Below are 7,423 nucleotides of genomic sequence, written 5' to 3'. Positions count from 1 at the left end.
ATCCACATATTCTCTCAGAGGATAGCTTGTCATTTTTTAAAAAAAAATTCTAGTAGAAAGCTTATTGTACTCTCAAGCCATGATTTCCCCCTTCCATCTACCTTATTGGATTTCAAGCTTCCTGAGTGTGAGCTGGTTTCACTTATTACTGTGTGTCCATATTACTTAGTACATTGAATTTGTTTAGTGATCACTCAGGTTCTTCTTCTGAAGGTTCAGATGAAATACTAGAAGATGGTGTAGACATGAACAAAGGCATTCATGTGGACCTGTGTGGGGAGGGAGGAGAATGGAGGGGGTGTTTGGTGGCCTGTTTTGAGTGAGTCTGTATGTCTATGAGTGTGAGTAAATTTGCTAATGCATATGGATATGGGTATGTGGGTGGCTCATGCTTGTGTTTATGTAGAACTGTGTGTATTTGATTATGTGTTCACATGTGCGTGTGCAATGTGGGAGGAGATGGATGTGGACCTGGGAACTGGGGAAGGGTGAGCCAGGGAAGTTTTGAGTCGATGCTCTGATGACTCCGGGTTGTTCTTGCCCGTCTGCAGGCTAGACGCCTTGTCTGTCCTCACTCACTGTGGGTCTTCATCACTAAGGGTGTGTGTGTGCTTTCCTCACCAGGGGAGCGAGGAGCCAAAGGTGACCCTGGTGTCCCTGGAGTTGGCCTCCGAGGCGAGATGGGGCCCCCTGGTGTCCCAGGTAGGAAGTGTCTGCTGTGTGTATGGAGGGAGGTGGACATCTACTCAGAGACAAGGAATGCACACCTCACACGGGCCATTTGTCAGTACCTAGTTCTACATTTCTTAAGAGGTATCTCATGAATCAGAACTCCCAGCACGTAACAGAAGAACAGATTTTGATGGTCACCCACTGAGAAGTGCATCTGCTAGTTGCTCTGGGTGGATCATTTGACATTGTATACCTGTCCTGAAAGAATGCATGGCACCTAAAAATGTGTACAGAATAATATTAAATGACAAGAAGTACTGAGAAATGGTCCTGGAGGGGAAGAGATGTCATAGGACTAAATAAGTGCAGGCATACTGGTGCTGTTTCCCTCTGGGTCATTCCTCAGGCAGGTTAACTTATAGAAGCTAGAGAGCATTACAGGGAAAGCGATATTTATTTCACTTGACCTCATGTTTTCAGACTCACTTGAATATTGAACCCTTTTCCTCTCGCCATGCACTTGTTCATGCCACATTCATAGGTCTCAGCAAATGTCTGGGAAATGCTGTGCATGTGGTATGTGGTCAGCTGTACTGGAGTTAGAACTTGCAGTCGTGAAACAGATGTGACTGGGAAAATGGGGACAAGTTAGCCATGCAGCTTGGTGTCTGCATTGGTGACATAACAGGAGTCAACCTTGACTGTTCTGTTGCCAAACTGGACCTCGTTGTGGGTTCATATATGGGAGCTGAATTCTACTTTCCATATTGACCTGAGCTCATTTGAACTATTGGGACCTATGGGTAATTTTAATTTTATCATTTATTCCTTTATGATTTTCTCAACTTGCTAGATATATTGTTACTTTTATTAGAGAAGATAATTAGAACTATTATGTAATTCTTAGCTTTCCTACTTTCTAATAGGTTATGACATAAAGAATATGTTCCTAAAAGGGAAATTTTCAATAGAGATAAAAAGGCAGACCAGAAACTCAGCAGTTTATAGCAAGTTGCACCCATGTGAGGTTGGATGAATGGCACATTTCAGTGATTCTAAGTCCAAGAATGAGTAATACTGCTGGTCTGAAAATTTGGTCTAAGCCAGACTGTAGTTGGAAAAACTATTACCAAGCATTGACAGAATTCATGGGCTGTCTATAGACACATTGCACAGAACTTTGACTCCATTTATTCGACAGGGAGTATTCTGACAAGATGCTTACTCGGACTAAAGTATCACTACCACAATTAGCCACTATACCTAATGTGAAGCTTTCCAGTTGCCAAAGTTAAAAGGAAAATAAATTGATTATGTGTGATATTATAATTCTTGACAAGTGGAGGAATAGATTTTTTTCTATAGGTAATGTTTGCTAAGTCTGAACTTTGGTCTATATAAACTGCCAGTTATTTTATATCCTGAATATCATCATTGATCAGGATTTGAAAGAATAGATGAATAAAGTCCAAGCATGTGGCTGAAATTTAATATACCAATAAAGCTGAACAAAGGTGGCAGATCTGGGACAAGTTGGATGATGTAATGTCACCAGGTATCTCTGGGGACAGGGGCCTCCAGGGCTAGTTCAGATAGAGAAGGCCACCCCCACCTCCACATGTCGGGGTGCCATTGGCAGCTGGTGCTCGTCATTCAGCACCCAACAGGGGCGGTGTTCTCTCCAAGAAGATCTGAGTTCAGGTTGAGAAGGAGCAGTGAGTTCAGGGCTCATCTGCTCTCATCAAAGATGTGAACCATGTTCTGTTTCTTTTGCTCCCTTGACCAGGTCAACCAGGAGAACCTGGGTATGCTAAGGACGGACTCCCAGGGAGTCCTGGCCCTCAAGGAGAGACGGGACCAGCTGGGCATCCTGGGCCCCCGGGCCCGCCTGGGCCCCCTGGCCAGTGTGACCCCTCCCAGTGTGCCTACTTTGCCAGTCTTGCTGCCCGGCCTGGAAATGTGAAGGGGCACTAGAAAATTCTGGAAAGAAGAATGTGGTGGATTTCCAAAACTTGAACTCAAAGGGAAGCTAGAGGCCTTAAAACATCCCTTCTTTCCTTCCTTCCTTCCTTCCTTCCTTCCTTCCTTCCTTCCTTCCTTCCTTCCTTCCTTCCTTCCTTCCTATCTTTTTCCTCCCTCCTTATCTCTGTTTCCTTCCTCTACCCTCCTCCCCCTTCTTCTTTCCTGTTCTTCCTTTCCTCCCCTTCCCTTCCCTCTTCCCTTCCCTCTTCCCTCTACCTCCTTCCCTTTTCTTCCCTTCCTTCTTTCCTTCCCTTTCTTTTCCTTCTCTTTTGCCACCCCTTCCATTTTTACTTGAGAAATGGTGACAGATTTCAAGCAAGTTGAATGTTGGAATATCACCAAATGTTTCCAAGGACGAGAGCATAGAGGCTGACACTTGCTGAATTTACCTACTTCCTCCCTTCCTTCATTCCTCCCTTCCTTCCTTCCTCCCTTCCTCCCTCCCTCCCTCCCTTCCTCCCTTCCTCCCTCCCTTCCTTCCTTCCTGTCCTTCCTCCCTCTTTTATTTTCTTGGGAGACCTCAAAAATAATTAAAACCAACAGATGCTGCCAGCCGGTCAGATAATCATTAATATTATTGTTTATTATTATTATTATTACATATGCTAATACTTGCGAGTTTCTACTCTCCTCTGAGGCCAGGAGAGCTGGATTGTGGGTAGGAGGTGGTTCTCAGCTCCTCTGACAGCGTGATGGGTAGTAAGGCTGCTGATTCTCTGGAAACTTGGTGCTGTGCAGCCTAACCAGACACTTGAATTCACCTCATACCATGGAAGGAAACTTTCAAGATTGGAGCTACTCTCTGAGCTTGTTCTCAGCTCCACCCAGAGCATGCCCAGGGGAAAAGAATCCTACAGTCACCATTTCCAAGGAGGATGACCTGAAGCAGGAAGAGGAAGTATTATCCATGAAAAGTACTTATGGAGTGCCCTCAAGCTCCCTGGTGCTTCAGACTCTCATAAGCCAAACAGTTAAGTTGACAACAACTTTGAGGGAATATAAATTTGTGTCTGGGCCAAAGCTGGGAAGGCCAGAGTTGAAGAGCGAGTGTGGGGTGTGACTCTGCTTCTGCCCTCTGGGTGAGACCCCTCAAGTTCTTCCTGTTGGACACTCACTTGTCTATCCATCATGGGGGGCCTTGGCTGGGGAACTGACCGGAGCTAGAGAATCCATCTCTGGGGTTCTGGCTGTGTAACTGTTGCTTTGGAATGTGTGTGTATGTGTGTGTGTCTATGTGTGTGTGTGACACACTGCTAGCATAAACTGGAGCTCAATAAACATGAGTTTCCTCCTGACAGTCTCTTGAAGATTCATTTCTCCTCATCCTCAGTGCTCACCAGCACCCCTCAAACTCCTGAAAGAGTCCTTCTCTTTCTGGAAACCACAGTACCATATCCACGAGTTCAGTGAATGGGAATGAATACACGAGCGAATGCTTATGTGCAGGCTGGTGCTAGGGTGTGGTGGTGGTGCCTCCCACGGGAGCCACTCTGCTCTGCACAGTGGACGAGGCCCTGCAGGTGTGCCTGGTTCTGTGGGACCACAGGGGACAAGGTCCCCTGAGGCAGGAGGTCAGCTTTAGTCGGTCTTATGCTGTGAAAAATGCACCCACAAGGAAGTTGATCACCATGGCCAGTTGGAAATACTTTTCTGCCTTGTTCTGCTGCTGGCCGGCCAATGCCTGCTAGACTGATGGATTCACCTAACCATTCATTTGGCCCAAGTGATCGATACTTCTGGGATTACACAGAGTCTGCTTTGCAAGCCCATTTCTTTGCTCTACATCTATTTAAGGACCAGAAGTATAAGACTTTTCAGAGAAGGTTGAAGGCTTTGTGAGTGGAGAAGCATGGATGTGATAGGATTTTTTTTAAATATTAACAAGTGGTTATGATTTCATAAGTCAGGCTCTGAGTACAATGCATTTTGGACAATGTCACCCTTTGGGGGATGAGTTCTCTCCCACTTCCTCTCCCCATTGTTTGCCCCATTTCCCCTTCCTGTCCCTATTCTCAAGTTCCATAATTCTTGTTTTATATGATCGGTGTTGACTACGATGACTGCATTTGGTCATCCTTCCTCTCTCCACTCCTGCATTCCCACCTTTGCCAAGCCTCCAAAACATAGGTCCACTTCCTGTTATTTGTTTTGATAAGCAGTGCATTGGTTGTTCAGAGGAGTTACGCTTTTGGATTCCTCCCCCAAAGTATATTATCCTTTAGTCGACTTTTTATGTGTAAAGGCATTGAACCCTGCCTATGTTATCGTGCATAGTTGTATTTTAGTTTTCCTGTTTGACAGAAAACACGTGGCTGCCATTTGTGTCTCTGGGCCTGACTGACTTCGCTTTTTTCCTAGGTCCATCCATTTCCCTGCAAATGACCTAATATTATTCTTTTTAGTGGATGAGTAAATTCCATTGTGCATACGTACCACATTTTCTTGATCCTTCCATCCACTGTAGGGCAGCTGGGCTGTTTCTATAACTTGGCTATTGTGACTAGGGAGGCAGTGAACATGGGTGTACAAGTGCCTTTATAATATCCTGACTTGTGATGCTCTGGACAGATACCCAAGAATGGCATGGCTGGATCACACTGTAGTTCTATGTTTAGGGTTTTTTTTATTGTTATTATAAAAATGATGTATGGAGGCGTTTAGTTTTTGTTTGTTTTTGTTTTGAGGACAAACCACCTTCCAGAGTGGTTAATGAGATTTTTTCAAGTAAGAATAGAGATCTGTTTCTTGTGTTCTATTAATTGGTGCCAATCCTGAAGAGAGTGGGTGTCAGGTCGGAAAGAAATAGCATCCTTGCAGAGTGAGATGAACTTTTGGGGGGCCCTTTTAACATCTCCCATCTCAGTTGGTTTTGCAACCTCGTAAGACACAAGACACAGACACACACACACACACAGACACACACACACACACACAGACACACACACACACACACACACACACACACATACACACACACACACACAGCTTTTGTTTAAAGAAATAATCTTAGGGACCTCTGGAGTCCAGAGTCCTCTAGTCCAGTGACTTTCAAGCCTTCCTTACCATGACCCACAGCAAGAAGCACAATTTCTTTGACATCCAGTATGTATAAGCATACACACAGACACACACACAGACACACACACAGACACAGACACACACACACACACAGCTTTGTTAAAAAGTATTTAGCCTGATCAAGTGCAGTGCCCTTTAATATTTGCTATTTTATTTCATTTGTGTTGTTATTTTAAAATAGTCTCTCTTTAGGGTAGTTTTAGGTTCACAGCAGATGAGGTACAGACTCTCCATATATTCTAGACACCGTGTAGCCACAGCCTTCCCAGATACCAGCCTCCATGCTACAGTGTGTATTTGTTACAAGTGATGGGCACTCCTTGTGACCACCCAGCATCCATACTTTACATTATAGTTCACTCTTGATAGTATGTGGATTTGGACATGTGTATGTCATACCAGGCATCCACCAATGCCCTTCACCCCTCACTCTTCCCTCCCCTCTAGTAGCTGCTGATCTTTTAGTGTCTCCATAGTTTGCCTCTCCCATAATGACACAGAGTCCCATTCTTCCCATTGGTAGCCTTTTCAGACTGGCTTCTTTCACAGCAGTATGCATTTAAGATTGCTCCATGTCTTTTCACCACTAGGTAGCTCATTTTGAGTGCTTTACCTAATGAAGGACAGTATGGTTGCTCCCAAGTTTGGGAAATTATGAAGCAATCTCCTATAGACATCTGTGTGTAGGCTCTTGTGTAGATATACTTTTACAACTCGTTTGAATAAATATTAAACAGTAAAATTGCTGGATTACATGGGGAAGTGCATGTGGTTTGATAAGAGGCCACGGGCATGCCTTCCAGAGCCATTCTGCATTTTCAGGAGAGTTCCTGGTGTTCCACAATGCCACAGGCAGTGTGTTGTTGAGGTTTTTGATCTTGGTTATTCTAACAGATATATGGAGGTGTCATCTTGTGTGAACCATTCCCTAGTGGCACACAACAGTGAGAATCTTTTCATATGTTTATTTTTCACTCCTTCATCTCTCATGCTGAGTGTCCCTTGAGACTTTTCTCCCTATCTTTGGAAATAGGTGGATCTGTTTTTCATTGTGAAGTTTGAAGAGTTCTTTGTATTGTGTGGACCACAGCTTGCTGCCACAACTGCATTGTAGATGCCCAAACATTTACAGAGGCTGTCCAGTAAGTGATGGGTGAGATCTAGTGCTACCCAGGTACATGTTGAAATACCTGAGTGCATAGAGGGCCTGCTGGATAATGCGAATATACCCCAGCTACTAGAAGGAGAACGCTTGAAACCCTGCCATACTGGTGTTGGCCAGCAACCAGGTAGTATTCTGCACAGGGCACATTTATTGCTTGCCTTTAGAGAGCAGGTAGAAGACATCTGATTGTCAGACCTGGAACCCATCAGCCAAGACTTGCAAGACCTTCTCAGGTTGGAGCAAGCATGTAGTATTGAGTGCCTCTCGCCTCCAGGTCTAGTAGATCTGTCCAGGTGCATTGTCTGCCTTAGACACTCCAATGGCGCCAACCTAAACCTGAGGACATCGTTAGAACAGTTGAGGACTTCATCCCAAAGCCTAAACCTGAGGACATCATTAGAACAGTGAGGACTTCATCCCACCCTCACCCCACCCATACGGAGTTAATACCAGTTGACTGTAGGATTGTGGGAGATTAACTTTCTC

General features: G+C 44.7%; 1 long non-coding RNA gene across 1 annotated transcript in view; it reads left to right on the top strand.

Annotated features, from left to right (window-relative positions):
- The window catches only part of LOC138806352 (uncharacterized), a 3,933-nt gene extending 1,407 nt beyond the window's left edge, over positions 1–2,526 (top strand). Inside the window, exons 2-3 of the long non-coding RNA XR_011365814.1 lie at positions 625–702; positions 2,459–2,526. This is a non-coding gene — a long non-coding RNA (uncharacterized lncRNA). The remainder of the gene's footprint in view (positions 1–624; positions 703–2,458) is intronic.
- Positions 2,527–7,423: the final 4,897 nt, after the last annotated feature.

Source organism: Dipodomys merriami, unplaced genomic scaffold (assembly GCF_024711535.1).
Source record: "Dipodomys merriami isolate MVZ:Mamm:240054 unplaced genomic scaffold, mDipMer1.0.p SCAF_4, whole genome shotgun sequence".
In the NCBI taxonomy this organism is placed as follows: Eukaryota; Metazoa; Chordata; class Mammalia; order Rodentia; family Heteromyidae; genus Dipodomys; species Dipodomys merriami.
The sequence above is the reverse complement of the archived record's forward strand: the minus strand, read 5'-3'. Positions and strand labels throughout refer to the sequence as shown.